The 18,319-nt window shown below is 35.1% G+C and overlaps 1 protein-coding gene across 4 annotated transcripts in view; it reads right to left on the reverse strand.

The window, feature by feature from the left end:
* Window positions 1-18,319, reverse strand: part of Nmdar2 (glutamate ionotropic receptor NMDA type subunit 2) — a 545,795-nt gene that overhangs the window by 356,689 nt on the left and 170,787 nt on the right. Inside the window, exon 1 of one of the 4 annotated variants that reach the window (XM_073976410.1) lies at window positions 5,315-5,503. The exons of 2 other annotated variants lie outside the window; for them this stretch is intronic. The gene's annotated coding sequence lies outside the window, so the exon portion shown is untranslated. Of the gene's footprint in view, window positions 1-5,314; window positions 5,504-18,319 lie in introns of those variants that run through there. One more of the 4 variants, XM_073976411.1, reaches the window with a different exon arrangement.

Below are 18,319 nucleotides of genomic sequence, written 5' to 3' on the forward strand. Positions count from 1 at the left end.
AAAACTATGTATTTGAAAACATACAGTCAGGGACAAAAGTTTACATACACCCCATAAATCTCAGGTTTTAGGACAAGTGATGATTTTTACGAAATTCCAAGTATGCAGTTTTATTTCTTCTCACTAATAAAAAATATTTGAAACAACAAAAGTATAATCCATAATACAAATAACGGTAAATTTTACAAAAACCAAAAAATGGTGGGGACAAAAGTTTACATACACCCCAAGGAAATTGTGTATTACCGTAGAATTTATGGAATTAGCGGCAAATTTTATACATTTTATTGTTTCAGTGAACGACTCTGGGTGTCCAAGATATATTTTAGAGAAACAAATATAATTTTTGCGGGTTAATTGCCGTTATTTAAGGTCAGAATTCTTGTATTCCTCATCAATGCTGACCCTTGCTTAATTCTTTGCGTTTTAAGGTATTTTACTTTATAAAAAGCATAAAATTAGTGTCAGATGGCAAATCTTGAGACTCTAGAAAGCTTTGAAGTTGTTCCTGTTCATAATATACCTTCCTGGAAGTCGATAATGCACGTTTTTTCTCAGCTTTTGCTTGAAGTTAATAGATTCTGAAGAATTCTTTGCTAAAATTACATCCAGAAGGCTTTGAAGTGCCTTGTAATATGGTCTGATACAATCCTTGGACATTAATTGACTCAGAAATGTACAATTATCCGAAAGTTTTCGCCCCTATAGTGACGGTAATTATCATAATACAAAAACGACATTGTTCACGGTACAAATTTCAAGCTTTTTTGGTAGTGTTTATATTTTGATGCTATGGAAGCTTTGGGAGCAGGTTTGTAACAGAATATTTCACATTTCTGGTTCAACTGATGTCCAAGGATTGTATCAGACCATATTACAAGGCAATTCAAGGCCTTCGGTATGCAATTTGCGCAAAGAATTCGGCGGAATCTATTAACATCGAGCGAAATCTCAGGGAAAACGTGCCTTATCGCCGTCCAAGAAGGTATATTATGAGCAAGAACAACTTCAAAACTTTCTAGAGTCTCAAAATTTGCCATCTGACACTAATTTTATGCTTTTTATAAAGTAAAATACCTTAAAACGCAAAGAATTAAGCAAGGGTCAGCATTGATGAGGAATACTAGAATTCTGACCTTAAATAACGGCATTTAAGCCCCAAAAATTATTTTTGTTTCTCTAAAATATATCTTGGGCACCCAGAGACGTTCCCTGAAACAATAAAATGTATAAAATTTGCCGCTAATTCCATAAATTCTACGGTAATACACAATTTCCTTGGGGTGTATGTAAACTTTTGTCCTCACCATTTTTTGGTTTTTGTAAAATTTACCGTTATTTGTATTATGGATTATACTTTTGTTGTTTCAAATATTGTTTATTAGTGAGAAGAAATAACACTGCATACTTGGAATTTCGTAAAAGTCATTACTTGTCCTAAAACCCGAGATTTATGGGGTGTATGTAAACTTTTGTCCCTGACTGTATGTAGCTATGCCCAAGTAATTTATAATGAGAGTAAACAAAAAACCAATATCAAAATAACTTATTAAAATCATAGAACTATTCTCGCAAGCACACACGCTCTCTGGTACTCTCCTAATTCAGCAATCCCAAAAACATAAACAACAACAAGAATTGACGATGCCGTTACAAAAACAGGATTGCTGTTTGGTGACCACCTGCAACTTTGTTTTAAGAAGAACAAATCACTCATCATTGTGAAGCGTAGCTGCCAAATTGCATTTTGAATAAAAAATAAAGTTTAATCATTTTTATAATAAACTCGCGTTTCATTTTGAGTTTATTACAGTTCAAAATATGGGGTTCGTCATATTTTGTCCAAACTTAGTTTCAGTTCGAAGATGGCCAATGCCGGTCCACAACTTCCTGTAATTTCCCCCAATATTTAAAAAATATCACTAAAATTATATGCCGGATACCTCTTGAACGGGTCAACTATTGACTCTCAAAATAAGATCCACATCCATAATGGACTATGTCGGTCCATTCTTTCAAGTACATCCTCCGTAACACTTTTGAACTTAAATCCTAATCCACATTTGTCGGCAAGTTCAAATGTCCAAAAAGGGCCACAAAATTCTAAGATGACCCGTAGATGAAAGTTTCAATTCACACAGGCTGAGGGTATATATCTGACGACAAAGCCGACTGATACTTGTTTACTTGTTTAATAAAGGAAGCGCCACAGATGAAATTTTATTGCAAAATATCGCTTGATTTTTTCCAAAAATATTTTCACTATTTTAGATGTTTATTGGCGATGTTTAACAAGGGGTCAGGCAGCGAAGACTATAGTTTCAGATCTCGCCACAGATCTTCATCAGTTCCCTTGTTTGCAATTGACACTTGGGTATAAAAAGTTTCTTGTTGAAAAACAAGAAACAAGGGAACTGATGAAGATCTGTGGCGAGATCTGAAACTATAGCCTTGCCTGCCATACCCCTTGGTAAACATCGCCAATTTTTTCCCACTAATAAATTAAAGTTGTTTTAATAACATATTAAAACAACGACTATGGGATTAAGCCTGACTATTTTGAAAAACAAAATTTTTCCTTTATGTTGTACCATGCTGGTGCCGCATAGCTTACCACAGACCGACATATTGCATTATATGAGGTCAACAACATTTCTTCATCGGCAGCCTAAGTGCTGCGGGCAAGATACTTGAGAACCTTCTTCCTAGATCTCAGCTTGCCGCAGATACCTGAGACATTTGAATTTTGGCATAGTTTGTGGTCGGAATTCTGCTACCATCGACTCGATTCAACTCAGTACTCACCTCTGCAGTACATGTCATGAACATAATGGTCGTAGATTTAGTGCCGGATATTTGCATATTCCTCGCATGGAAAAAGGTGGTAAGATTAATCAAATAGGAGTTCAGTCTTTCACAATGTCTTCAGGGAAGGAAGCTACCTGACTTGGAGATCGTACAGTCATCCGCATACCTGTCGATCACACTACCGTCTGGAGACGGTGGAATATAGGAGCGGTAGAGGTTTATCAGTTCCGGAGATTTCACTCCACCTTGGAAAACGAAGACCCTACTGGTCTTAGACTTCTTATTTGTTTCCTTGATTGACCCTCTTCAGAACATCTGTCCTATAAGCCGAACTAAGAAACGATTTCCATTCCAGTTCTGCGTGAGCCGCCATGCGGCCCGTATTTATACGCCTTTTTAGCGGGTTCATCATGGCTCATTCTTATGGCATGGACTAGCCAACGCAATTGTTGTATCTCGATACGTTTGACTATACAGATGTCGTTGTGTAGCAGATACAGCGCGTGGTTTATTCGACGTCGATATTCATCGCCAACGTATATTGGCTCATAGATCTTAGAAAGAAATGTTCTCTCTCCTTGTACCTGAATTCAACGTACGACTAGTGTCCACACATATAATTGAATATCCAACGTTTCAAACACGGCTGGAGAGTAGTCTTCTCTATATCCTCGAAAAGCTTGATATGGTTGATGGCATCGAAGGTCTTCGATAGGTTAAAATAAACCATGACTGTTCGGTCCCACGGTCTGTTCTGGTTCAGTCCTCTACTGATATGTGTAGTTATGGCGTGTAAGGTTGTTGTTGCATTTTCCGGAATCCATTTTGATGTTGGACAATTGGAAAACAGCTTCTCCTCAATAGCGAAACCACCCTGCCAACTTTCCAGGCTTTTAGTACAATATGGGTGACTAATGATAGATTGATTTCACATGTTAAATACTCAACTCCGGGTTCATCCAGTTGCTTAAGCATTATCATTGAAATTCCGAGTGGACTCAACGCTGTGGATGATTCCGCTTTTCGTATGACGTCTGCAACATCGGCCATCGTAAATTCTGGTGGTACCTCCTCTGCTGGGAGGGCTCTTCTTATAGGGCGTAGCATAGTCCTCTTCGCCCTATCACTCTCCGGGTGCTCCATAAACTGTTGTTTAAAATAACACGCTCATCTCTTCGGGTCAGTTACTGTCACGCCGTCGAAAGTAACTGCCGTTCTATTATCCTTCTTTCCGGATTCGAGAGTGGTCTAACCACTTTTTCCTCTTATGTTCGCCTACTAGCCTGTTGACATCTAGAGTACGATCTCCAACTCTTGGGTTTTCAGTGTTCCTACGACGAATCTCATTTGCTAGTGCCGTCGCCTCTACTGGAAAATTTTGGTCTGATTTCGGGTATTCGACCAGCAGGTATGTATAGAGCGGGTGCAGCAGTTGTGATGTCCCAGAAAGTTTTTCTCAGCTATCCGAGGATCTGAGACAATGGGCAGCTCTCTGAAACGGTGACCTGTAATTTCTCTGAACCCTTGCCAATCCGTTTCCCCATGGTTCAGAAAAAAGGTTATGAAGTCGGGTGGTCTATTTAAGGAGACGATGATAGGAAGTTGTTCGAGTCAAGGGAATTTAGGATTTATCAGAAACTGGTGCCGCAATGGTAATATCTCTCGAGCTGTGGTAATCTCCTCTCATTCTCGTAGGTGTGTTTTCATTCGCCGTGCAAAACGTGGTCATTACCTAGGTCAGAATGGCAAAGCTCATGATGGCCATTCAACGGTTATTGCCCTCTAGAAGGCAACTAATATCGGGCACATAACGCAGGGCACAGCTATTAATCGGTGGTATATACACAGTAAGCAGCTCTACCTCAACAGTACCACTTTTTACTGCTACACCCATCTATGGGTCACTACACCATTTTTATACCCTCAGCATTTGTCCAAACTTAGTTTATGTGATCCGGATCGTTCAATTGAACGAGATTGCCCAACTCTAAAAATTTGTGCGCACGATACTTTGCACATCGTGAAATTTCTACCAGATTTAAATAAAGTTTCAATATGAGCTCAATTGGTCCATTCCTTTGGGTACCTCCCACACAAAATTTAGAAAAAGTTAATTTTAGGAGCTGCTCTGGAATCGCTTTGATTTTTGCTGTCCATACTTTACACATCCTAATATATGTATCAGATATAGATCAGGTTTGAAATGTGGATTTGTCCATTCCCATATAAAATTTAGGATAAGTTCACTTTAAAACTGCTCTCGAATCACTTTGATTTTTTGTGTTTATGACCTTAGTATTATGTATTCAATAATAGTGGTTTCCACTGGGCTGATTAGGTCAATTGTTCGATGGAATAAATAAAACTAATTTATTTCATGATCAACTCAACGTTTCGTTGGCCTTTTTCCAACTTCATCAGGAGTTTTTATTTGAAATCCTACGACAAGAATACATCATTTTTATTGCACAATTTTGGAATTTTTAGGTTTTTATCTTTTACTTACAATTAGTTTATTGTAACATGATTATTAATTATGTTCATTTTTATAAAAAAAAACTGGACTTCACAAGACAGATATTTGTATAATTTAAAAAATAATCAATAATAATGTATATAAAAAAATATTGCAGCAAAAGACTTAACCTATGTGTATCACAGAACCGTACTAATTTAAATGATGCAACTGAATATTGATGTTTGATATTATCTTTATCTTCTTTGGTGTTTATAGATTTGTTTATTCTCTCTTGGATGCGTAAGCTCTCAAGAGTGTATCGTTTGTTCTCTCTTTTTTCTTTATCTAATATTCTAACATTTAAAAAATCTGCAAAATGACCGCTCTCCTTTATGTGTTGAGATAATGCGGTACTTTCTTTGCCTTTCTTTGCATCAGCTATGTGTTCATTTATCCGGGTGCCAAGCATTCTTTTTGTTGTCCCAACGTACACTTTGTTACACGTCTCCCCTTCTTTACCATTACATGTTATTTCATAGACGACGTCACTCTGTTTTAGATTATCTGTTTCGTTTCTCTTTGTGAACATCCTCTGTAGTGTGTTGTTGGATTTGTAGGCAATTGCAGTGTTGGTTTCTTTTATTGTTGTTATTGTTCGTAAAGTGTTGCTGTCTGTCAGTTTGGGTATGTACGGTAGACTGTAAAAATATTGGATCTCTTGGTTTTTACTTTGTTTTCTATCATTTGTCATATTTTTTAATTTCGTATTTATAAGTTTGCTGATAATATATTTTGGATAATTGTTTTTAAGTAATATTTCCGTGATTCTTTCTTTGTTTGTGTTAATGTATTCTTCGTTGCTGAGGTAGAAGACTTTATTAATAAGATTATTTGCCGTGTTTATTTTCATGGTTTTGGGTTGAGTTGAAAGGTAATTAATCATACGTCCGGAAGATGTCGCCTTAGTATACCAATTCGTTTTAATTTTATTGTTCTCTCTTATGATCGTCATATCTAGATATGGTAGTTTGTTTTCTTTTTCGAGTTCTACAGTGAATTGCAATTTCGTGTGGTAAGAGTTTAATAGTTTTAAGATGGTTTCGACATGTTTCTTATCCACTACTGCAAAAATATCATCGACGTATTTTGATATTAACTTCATTTCTATATTTAATTGTTTGAGTTCTGATATCACGTCATCCAATAGTGCATCAAGAACTATGTCTGCAATCGTTGGCGAGAGTGGATTACCCATTGGCATGCCGTATGTTTGGGTATATATAGTTTCTTCGAATTTGAAATAGTTGTTGTCTATAAGACAAAATTGCAACAGACCCATAAATCTTCGCTTAGGAATCGTCGTTTTTTGTTGCAGGATTTCCCAGTTGTCAAGTATATTTTTGATGGCTAAGTGTATAGGTATATTTGTAAATAGTGACACTACATCAAATGAGACAAGTATGTCGTCTTTATCCAAATATATTGAATCTAATTTTACTTTTAGTTCCATGGAGTTTTTGATGTTGTACTTCGACGATATAATATGTTTTAGTATTTGGCCTATGTATTGTGACAGATTATAACATGGTACTTTTGTTGAGGACGATATAGGTCGAAGGGGTACGTTTACCTTATGGATCTTCGGTAGTCCGTACAGTTTAGGAGCTTCGGCTGAGTGACATGTTAATTTAAACTTTTCTATCTTTGTGATGTGGTTATTTTTATGTAAATCCATTACAATATTGTTGTTAGTTCTTAGTAACTTTTCGGTTGGGTCTATTCTGGTAGTTTTATAAGTAGTTTTGTCATCTAATAATGTGTTCATTTTTGAATTATATTCGTTTTTGTATAGAATTACAGTTTTATTTCCCTTGTCTGCGTTTGTAACTATAATGTCATCATGTTTCCTTAAGAATTTTCTTGTTAGTTCATAGACTCCAATTATATATTTTTCTGTCTCATTGTTATTAAGTTTTCTTCGATGGTTTGAAATTCTGCTTGCTATTTTAGACCGTACTGTGTCTTTTTCTCTATCGTCCTTTATTGTGTGTACCCACTGTTCTATATCTGCAATCAGGGGAATTGGGGTGAAGTTTCTCTTCGTAACTGGTAAAGCAAATTTTTTACCCATTGACAAAATCCATTTACATTCTAAAGAAAATTGTATGTTTGTGTAGTTGATAAACCAGTCCTCGTTGTATTTTAAACCCAATTTTTGAAATTTTTCTATTTTTAATTTATCTAGTTTGGATAGGTGTGTCGTTTTTGCTTTTTGCTTGATATGCGAAAATCTCGTCCATTGTTCTTTTTTAAATTTTAACAGTTCCGTTTCGTCAAGTGTATTTTTAATTTGTCCTTCTATTGTTTCAATTTCTGACTGCGCTGCTTTAATGTTGATGTGAGTATCTTTAATCTCAATATTTAGTAACTTACACTGGAAGTTGTATTCTGCTCTCTCTGCTTCTATTTTCATTGTTGTTGTTTTCACTAGTTTTACTGCTTGTTGTGTTGAGTGTGCTATGTGTGGTGGAGTGATTCCTAATTGTCTGCATTGTTGTAGGAATTTTGATCGTGCTTTTTGTTTTGCTAATTTTTCAACTAGACGGCAATACATTTTCAGTTGCTTTGTTGTTTCTGCACTGTATTTGTATGCTATATGTTGAAAAAAGTTTTTCATGTTGCTGGTGGTTTTTGATTGTCGTGATCTTTTCTATTCTTCCTTGTTTTCGGCGGGCCCTCCGTTCTTATTTTTGTGTTTTGAGACAAGTTCAACGTTTGCGTCTAAGTGCTGTTCGAAGATCGTGTTCGACATAGCCCTGTTTAGAACGATATTATGTTTTCCGTGGATAAGTCCATGCATCCTGGCATGCTGGTCCAAAAAGTGAACAATGACCCACAGAAATGACTAGTGGGCGCGATAACTATCGAAAAGATATGACTCCCTAAATAAGATCCACTTCCATAATGAACTATATCGGTCCATTTCTTCAAGTACCTCCTCCGCAACACTTCTTAACTTTAGTCCTAATCAACATTTTTGTGTGCAGGTTCAAATGTCCAACAAGGGCCACAAAATTCTGAAAAGACCCCAGACATAGGCTTAGGGTATATTTCCGTCAGCAAATCTGACTGATACCTTCTTACTTGTTAGAACTAATTCGCTTCATTTTAATTTTAATTCTAGAATTAGATTTATATTTCGAAACATGTCTATTGTAATTCGAAAATTCCATTTGTAATTCGTAACATCACAATTGTAATTCGAGAATTCCATTTGTAATTCGAAGCATTTCAATTAAAATTCGAAAATTCTACGTGTAATCCGACTTATTCCATTTGTGAAACGAATTATTTATGAATTTGTTATTGTAATTTGAGACTTCTATTTGTAATGCGTATTATTTTATTTCTGATACGAATTATTCCATCGGTATTTCGAATTTTTCAATTTGTGATTCGAATTTTTCGATTCGTAATTTCTATTATTCTATTTAAAATTCGAATTATTTCATTTGTAATTTCAATTATTCCATTTGTAATTCGAAAATTACATTTGAAATTAAGAAATACAAGATTTTTGGTTGCATTGGTTTTATATTTGGTTTTTCGAATTGCAAATGGAATAATTCGAATCTCTAATGTAATTACAGCAGAGTCGCGATAATTCGTACCTCGATAATTTGTTATCTTCGATAATTCGTATAAGCTGCCGTCCCTTGAAGCAATTTTCGTCGTATTTTAACCTCGCTAATTCGAAAACCTCGACAATTCGTATAAAATTGCCGGTCCCTTGAAGTACGAATTATCGAGGTTCTACTGTAATTATTCGAATTTTAAATGAAAAAAATTAAGTGATAAATGCAAAAATTCGAATTACGAATGGAAAAAATCAATTTACTAACGAAATAGCATAGAAAAAAAATCAAATTATTAATGGAATAATTTGTAATTCGGAATACTGGAATAGTTCGTATTACAAATGGAAGTTTTGAATTAGAAATGGAATTCTCGAATTAAAAATGGAATTTTCGAATTACAAATTAAATTCTCTAATTACAAACGGAATAATTCGAATGACAAATGGAACATTCTTGAAGTACGAATTATTAAGGTTCTACTGTAATTATTCGAATCTATATATGGGGATTTCTGAGTGAAATCGGACACTTTTTCAAGATGAGGTTTTTGATTACCTTCATTTTTTGCTGTGGCGATGCTGCTGATTAACAAAACATTTTAGTATATTTTAAAAAATTTTTTGACTAACGGTTCCAGAGATATCGCGCCTTGAAAAAGTCAAATTCTGTGAAAACTACATGCAAAGAAATACTCATAACTTCTTTAATATTGGTCCAAATGGGACCATCTTTTTTTTGATTTGTTTGTTTTTTTATCAGCTATCGAAAGAAATATTTAAAAGAAAAATGCACAGTGGGCTTCAATGCAATTTTCGGGATTTAATATTTAAAATCAATTTTTAAACATGATTGCACCCTTCGATTTTTTCAAAAAAATTTTATGTTAAACTACGTTCAATTACAAAAATTTTAAGCCCTATGTGGTAATGGGATTCGGAAGATTGCTATTTTTTCTGAATTTTTTAAAATTTGTCAATACAATTTTTCCTTTATACCTTTGTCCAAAATTTATTATTTTATTAAAAAAATTAAAAGTTTCATTTATAAATATTTGTTTTGATTTTATATTTATGAATTTATCTCAAACATCTTAAAAACTGCGTAATTTTTCGATTTTGAAAATGCATCAGCGAAAATTCCATTAAAGTCCACTGTGGATTTTTTATGATAAATATATAATATATAATGATAAATATGTACTCTTAGCTTCAAAAATACAGGAAATACAAATTTTGGACAAAGGTATTAAGGAAAAATTGTATTGACAAATTTTAAAAAATTCAGAAAAAATTGTAATCGTCCGTATCCCATTACCACATAGGGCTTAAAATTTTTGTAATTGAACGTAGTTTAACATAAATTTTTTTTTTTTTTTTTTTTTTTATAAGTTTTAGTTTGGCTTGAGGTCAGTAAATTAAAAACATTTTATTTTGTTTTTAATAGTATTTTATTTTCCGATATTTCGGTTGTCTCCGACAACCATCATCAGGGATTTAATCTTTAAAAAGAACAAATTACATTTGCTATATAAAAAACATTAACAAAATTAGTTTTTAACACAATAATTACATTTGTTCTATTTTGCAGTCACTAGAAATAACTTAGTTGGAGAATATTTGTGAAAAGATGAGGAAGTTATTTCTAGTGACTGCAAAATAGAACAAATGTAATTATTGTGTTAAAAAACTAATTTTGTTAATGTTTTTTATATAGCAAATGTAATTTGTTCTTTTTAAAGATTAAATCCCTGATGATGGTTGTCGGAGACAACCGAAATATCGGAAAATAAAATACTATTAAAAACAAAATAAAATGTTTTTAATTTACTGACCTCAAGCCAAACTAAAACTTATAAAAAACTTCAGTCCAAAGGTCAACTATAACCATACAATAAATTTTTTTTCAAAAAATCGAAGGGTGCAATCATGTTTAAAAATTGATTTTAAATATTAAATCCCGAAAATTGCATTGAAGCCCACTGTGCATTTTTCCTTTAAATATTTCTTTCGATAGCTGATAAAAAAACAAACAAATCAAAAAAAAGATGGTCCCATTTGGACCAATATTAAAGAAGTTATGAGTATTTAGTTGAACATAGTTCTTTAAAAATGCGATAATTTCAATAGGCGATATCTCTGTACCGTTGGTCAAAAAATAATTTTAAAATATACTAAAATGTTCTGTGGGCTAGGAACATAAATTGAACCAAAAACAATTGAAATCAAAAATTACTTTTCTCCGAACTGTCCGATTTCACTTGGAATTCCCCATATATAAAAAAGGATGATGTTAGTTACTACGCTTATAACTCAAGAACGGCTGAACAGATTTTGACAATTCGCAACAATTCGGAATGGTCTCATGGCAGAAAAGGATAAAACCTTAAAAAATCGCGAAAATTTGCGAAAAATTTGCAAAAATATTTTTTCATGAAAGTAAATTTTTCCACAAATTTCTATCGAGATTCGAGTTTGGAGTATACCTTGACACTTATTTGGACAGTTTTTGGCGAAAATTGTATATGCACCAACTGTGAGAGTCCATTGTTTGTAAATTTTTGAAAGTTGTGTAGAATTTTTTATTCACAATCAAATCGATTTTCATTTATTTTCAAGCGTCTTTTTAGGAAATTACCAGCGAAAATGGTTAAAAGGAGAGGGCTTAGTTTAGAGTTTGTAAAGATTAGTGGTGGTTTCGGGCAGATGCCGACTGAAAAGATGAAGATGATAACGCCGAAAGTGGTTCCCACAGTTTTGAGAAAAAAGTACAAATCCACAAAATTGGTGGGTTATTTGAAAAATCAAGAGCTCCGAGGTAATTTCATTGGAAGTGAGGTTGTGGCATATATGTATACTTTTAAACTGTAAGTAAAAACATCTTCGAAAGATCAACTTCCGATTTATGCGGTATAAAATTTACGCTGTACCAGATATATATTGATACTGTTCAGATCCTGTCATGATACTAAAAAATGATATCCGCACTGAAATGGTGTATGAATTCAATCAGTTTAGTTCCCGCAGAGCTGGAAGGCTGTATGTATGTACATCGAAAAAGGATGATATTCAAAATTGGAAAGAAAAAAAAACAAGAAATCGGAGGTACTGGAGATTTTTTGGTCGAATTATCTGACAAATATTCTTTATCGGGCGACATAAGTAGGTAAATACTTATTAAACGTTAATAAGTTTGTGATATTAATTTGACTATGTTATATACGTCGAAATTAAATATACGGTGACCAAGTAATCGACAACAGTCACGTGTTAGTTTGACAAGACTTCAAGCATCCGAAACACACAGAGAACGGCAACTACTATATTAGCTATTATATAGCTCTGCTAACAAGGATCAATGTACCAAATACTGGATAGTACAGTGTCAGTCAAAATTCAATTACCGTATTTGTCCGTGTTACCAGAGCTATTGCATCTAATTCCGAACTTGCAATGCAAGCAGAATTCGGGCGATCACGTTAAACAGAGAAGTCAGAAAAAAGCTGACGAAGGTGGTTACCTGATAACGATCGGATCTTTCTGCTCAAAATAGGTTAATTGATTAAAACGCTAATTTAAATAATCACTATATTCAGCATTAAATTCAAATTCATACGATCACATTCCTTCCTACGAATTCAATTACTTGAGTGAAATATCGGGTTCAGTGGTGAAAACAAGAATTGTAGAAAACCATCGATTATGAAACGAATAAGGGCGTTATGATATTATTTTGCTTCAACTATGCTACCGAATATTTTTATTTAAATCGCAAAATGTGTTATTTGCTTAAAAAATATATCTTTGTCCAGATTTACAGTTGCTAATTTTCTCGCAGCTATTGTCAGTTTATAGGAGAGAGAGTCGAAGAAAACAGAAACACTTTGCCTCTCAGTACCTTCTCTCTTCGTCAAACTGACAATTGTCGAAAGTACAATTATCTAATGTGCATCTGCTTCAAAGATCATCCTAAACAGTTCAAAACAAAGAAATATTTGCCACTGAACAAGGTGATAGCAATAATAGTATTATAGGTTTGAATCAAAGCCATCAAGTTCTGTACCTAAAAAACTGCGAGACGAAGTTCGCTGGGTCTCCTAGTTTTAAATGAAAAAATGAATTACAAATTATATTCTCGAATTACAAATTAAATTCTCGAATTACAAACGGAATAATTCGAATGAAAAATGGGATTTTCTTATTACATTTGAAATGCTTCGAATTACCTATGGAATTCTCGAATTACAAATAAAATGTTATGAATTGAATCTAAAATAATTCAAATTACTTCTGAAAAAGGCAAGTCCTCCTCCTCCCCTTGCTGCGCGATCCTTCCGCAAAACGTTGTAACCACCGCAATGATGCTGTGAGCTTTGCTTCCTGGAACATTAAGTGTTTCGGACTCATAATATCCACAATTTCCCAGTCCTTAGTGCGGAGACCGTTGCAATTGAATTTCAGGAACAATTCCACGGCGGTCGACTCGGAGGAATCTTCGGATGAATTTCAGGAACAATTCCACGGAGCTCGACTTGGAGGAATCTTCGGATTGACTCTGAGGAATTTTCGACCAGGGGCCTTCACCTCAACAATTATGTGTTTCTGGTCGTGTATTTTTTCACCAGGGGAGCGGCAGACCACGGATCTGTTCTGTTTGCTACATCCGCATCCACCACATGCAAGTATCTGTGAAATGTAATGGATGTAGGTCATGGGTGTACTTCCGAGGAATTTTGGAAAATTGCATTCTGATTCTGATTGGGAAAATCTATTCTAATTTCGACTAATGAGACTGTATGTATATTTACAAATGTCGGTTGTTGTTGCTTAAAATATGTGTAAAGCTGAGTACACATTGCCAGTTTTGAATGACAGCTTTGTTGGTGCTTGCTAGTGTGGCCGTTCATTTTTGTCATTCATCATGCAACCGCAAAATGTTTTGTGGTTGCTGGACGGTTGGATAGTTATCGATAACTGCGAAATATCGACATTCAAAACTGACAATGTGTACTGTTCTTAAGATAAATGGACCAATATAAATATAATTCCCGCTGTAGCGAAGGATAACATAAATAATGATCTAATCCAAAAACAAATACATTAATCTCTCCAACCACACAGAAAAACCTCACTTTTCTTTTTGATTAATATTGATAAATTTTGGAATATCATCAATAAGCAAAAGCGAACGACAAACAACTCAGTAAAGTACAATAGGAAAATAACTAGAAGCATTAAACCGAATAGTAAAAAGAAAAAAACCAAAACTATAGACAATAAATTCCGTTTTGGTTTGGCAACAAAACTTTGCCATACACTTCAAATTACAACTTTTCATTTTGATTAGATTTTATCACTTTTCTTCATACGTTTCATTCAATTGGTTAGCTTGGTATCACTCCCCTCTTTGGTTTGTGTTTTGTTTGTTCTTTTACAACTTATGGAGGCTGTGGTATTTTGGTATAAATGTTTTACGGTCATGCAATGGAAGACAAACAACAAGAAGTGGAGGACAAGTTCATGGACTATATGGAAAATAGAAAATAATGAAAGTAAAGTTTTACAATCAACTAACCGAGCAATGGAAAATAGAAAACAGAAAAAAAAACTAAAATTGATGATAATGTTCACACAAAAAGCCAATATAAAATTTCACATTTTTTCTCCAAAAGATAGCAACAATGAAACTTAGATACTTCCCTAATAACAGTTACTTAGTAGTGATGTCCCAAACAATTTCTAGAAAAAACCATAACTAATGATTAAATAAACCAAAGTATTTTTGACCACAACTATCATCAAAATGTTAACGCCTGCTTTGGAATTTTGTTTATCAGTCAGCGTCAACTATGCAGGGAGCCAGCTAAGAACAAAAGTTTCTTCTCTGCTGCTTTATTGCACACAACATTTGATGCCATACATTTTTGTTATGTTCCTCCTCGTCCTTTTCTTTTCCTCATCATAATGTACGCGCTGTTCTAGAAACGTTTGGCTACATAAAAATCTCATTAAAACTAATTTGCCGAAGCACATTTTTTCATTACACAAATATTAACATTGCGGTCCCAAAGTGAAAGAATCTAAGAACTTTGCGGCAATTTATTATTTGTTCATAACATTCAGCAGAAATGGCAGCAGCGACAGCGACAACAGCAACAACAAAATATATGGAGAAAATGAGCTGAACAAATGCAACACCATTAGAAAGAAGGATAGATAGTCAAAGACGACATTGTAAAGTCATTGCGTCAGTTGTACCATGGAAACGCTTACAGTGGTTTGGGGATGATAAAAATTTTGACCAAAAAATAAGTAAGAGTAACGCTGTGTTCTTCTGCGCCGAAGTTTTTATACCCTCCATAACGAAGTTTATCGAAATAAGTAGGAACAACCGGCATCGTTGTGTTTTCCAAAGTTTTTGTATCCTCTGACAACAACCAATTCGGTTAATAATAACAAGAAACAAAGTATCAGTCGGCTTTGCCGACAGCCTATGTCTGTGGTCTTTTCAGAATTTCGTGGCCCTTTTTGGACATTTAAACTTGCCGACAAAAATGATGATTGGGATTAAAGTTAACAAGTAAACAAGTATCAGTCGGCTTGGCCGACAGAAATATACCCTCAGCCTGTGTATATTGAAACAATTTTTTCCCAAAAAACGTATGTATATAGGGGGTTTTAAAAATTTTCGGTGTATAAACCGACAAAAATTTTGATTAGGATTAAAGAGCAAAAGTTTTGCGGAGGAGATACTTAAAGGAATGGATCGACATTGACCATTATGGAAGTGGATCTCCAGCCACTACATATGGTGCCATAGGGGGTTTTTACACCCTTCGGGCTGTTTGCTCATGAAGTGTGGACTTGCCCCTGAAAAAGCTTTTACCATCGTAATTGAGGCAGCGAATGCAAGTTGCTTCAACAAAAATCAAAGTGATTCGGTAGCAGGTCTTAAAGTGAACTTATCCGAAATTTTGTGTGGGAGGTACCGGATGGAGTGGACAAATATAGTCCATATTTGAACCTGATCTATATCTGTTAGATATATTAGGATGTGTAATGTATGGACAATTCGGCTACTCCGAACATTTTTGAACTTTTGTGGGGGAGGTACCTGAAGGAGTGGACCGATATGGCTTATCTTCGAACTTAAACTATGTTTGGACAAAATTTTACTAAGGCCAAATTTTGGACCCAATCGGCAGATCCGTTCGAGAGTTATCTTTCAGGCTATTTTCTCAGGAAGTATGGACTTGCGCCTGATGAAGCTTGTACCGTCGTATGGGGGGCAGTGAATACAAGTTGCTAAAACAAAAATCAAAGCGATTAGAGATCAGGTCCTAAACTGAACTTAACCGAAATTTTGTGTGGGAGGTACCCGAAGAAGTGGACCGATTGAGTCCATATTGTGAAATATCTGCCAGGCTTAGAAGAGGTTCTAAGCCTGGCAGATATTTCACTATTTGCAAATTATGGACAAAATCGGTTACTTCCTTCAAGAGTTATCGTACGTACAAATTTTCCGAATATTTTCGATTTTTTGTGGGGGAGGTACCGGAAGGAGTGGACCGATATAACCCATCTTCGAACTTAAACTTAAACAAAATATTAGGAAAGCCAAAGTTTGGACCGAATCGGTTGATTCGTTCGAGAGTTATCGTGCGCTCTAGCCAGACAGACAGACGGATGGACATTGCTCAATCGACTCCAAATTGTCTGAAACACATTTCGTCCAAACATACTTGGGGTCTAAAACCATTATTTCGATGAGGCACAGTTTGCCCGTATGAAAGTGTATATACCCTCGTTAGCATAAATGCTGAGGGTATAAAAAGTGTTGCGGAGAAGGTACTGGAAAGAATGGATCGGTTCGGGAGTTATCGTGATCTCCAGCCACTACATATGATGCCATAGGGGGTTATTACACCTTTCGGGCTAAAAAAGTATGGACGTGAAAAAAAAAACTTTTACCGTAATAATTGAGGCAGCAAATTCAAGTAGCTTCAACAAAAATCAAAGTGATTCGAGAGCAGGTCTTAAAGTGAACTTATCCGATATTTTGTGTGGGAGGTACCCGAAGGAGTGGACAAATATAGTCCATATTCAAAACTGATCTATATCTGGTAAATATATTAGGATGTATAAAGTATGAACCAAATCGGTCACCCCCTTCAAGGGTTATCGTGCCCACATTTTTGAATTTTTGTGGGGGAGGTACCTGAGGGAGTGGACAGATATGGCTTATCTTCGAACTTAAACTAAGTTTGAACAAAATATTACGAAAGCCAAATTTTGGACCAAATCGGCAAATCCGTTCGAGAGTTATTTTGCGCTCCAACCCCTACACACAGTGTCACCGGGGCTTTTTGCAAATTTCAGGCTATTTTCTCAGGAAGTATGGACTTGCCCTTGATGAAATTTGTACCATCGTATATGGGGCAGTGAATACAAGTTGTTACAGCAAAAATCAAAGCGATTCGGGAGCAGCTCTTAAACTGAACTTTTTCGAAATTCTGTGTGAGTGGTACCCGAAGGAATGGACCGGTTGAGCCCACATTGGAACTTTATTTAAGTCTGGTAGAAATTTCAGGATGTGCAAAGTATGAACCAAATCGATTACTCCCTTCAAGAGTTATCGTGCGCACAAATTTCCGAACATTTTCGAACTTTTGTGGGGGAGGTACCGGAAGGAGTGGACCGATATAACCCATCTTCGAACTTAAACTAAGTATGGACAAAATCGGTTCTTCCGTTCGAGAGTTATCGTGCGCACCAGCCGGCCAGACAGACGGACGGAGAGTGCTAAATCGACTCCAAATTGTCTGAAACACATTTCGTCCAAACATACTTGGGGTCTAAAACCATTATTTCGATGAGGCACATTTTGCCCGTATGAAAGTGTATATACCCTCGTTAGCATAAATGCTGAGGGAATAAAAAAAAACTTAAACTTTACATGTTACAAATTTTGTGTGGGAGATACCCTAAGGAGTGGTACGATGTACGTTCCATATGTGGATGTAATCCAAGTATGTACGCGAGTGTTATGTTAGGCACAACCAAGTTTAGTTAGTGCCGGTAGATTGTTTGGAGCTCCAGGGCCATTATCTCAAAAAGTATGGAATTGTCCCCGAAAAAGAATACACCGTCAAGGAAAAGAATACAAAGTCAAAATTTCGATTTTTAAAAATAAATGTGCCGTTTATTGACCATTAATCGGTCAAAAAAACGTTAAGGAAAATTCTCTTATTTGAAGACAAAATTTTGATGTATTCAATAAACTCACACAAAAATATGAAGGCTGAACACTAAATTTCTGTAATTTTGGGTGGATAATGTGGCTAAAACCTTAAAAATCCGAAAATTGGGCGGAACCGTTCCACGGGGGTTATATCAAAAACGTGAACCAATACCAACAA

Source organism: Musca autumnalis, unplaced genomic scaffold (genome assembly GCF_047663935.1).
Source record: "Musca autumnalis isolate F117 unplaced genomic scaffold, ASM4766393v1 scaffold_3, whole genome shotgun sequence".
In the NCBI taxonomy this organism is placed as follows: domain Eukaryota; kingdom Metazoa; phylum Arthropoda; class Insecta; order Diptera; family Muscidae; genus Musca; species Musca autumnalis.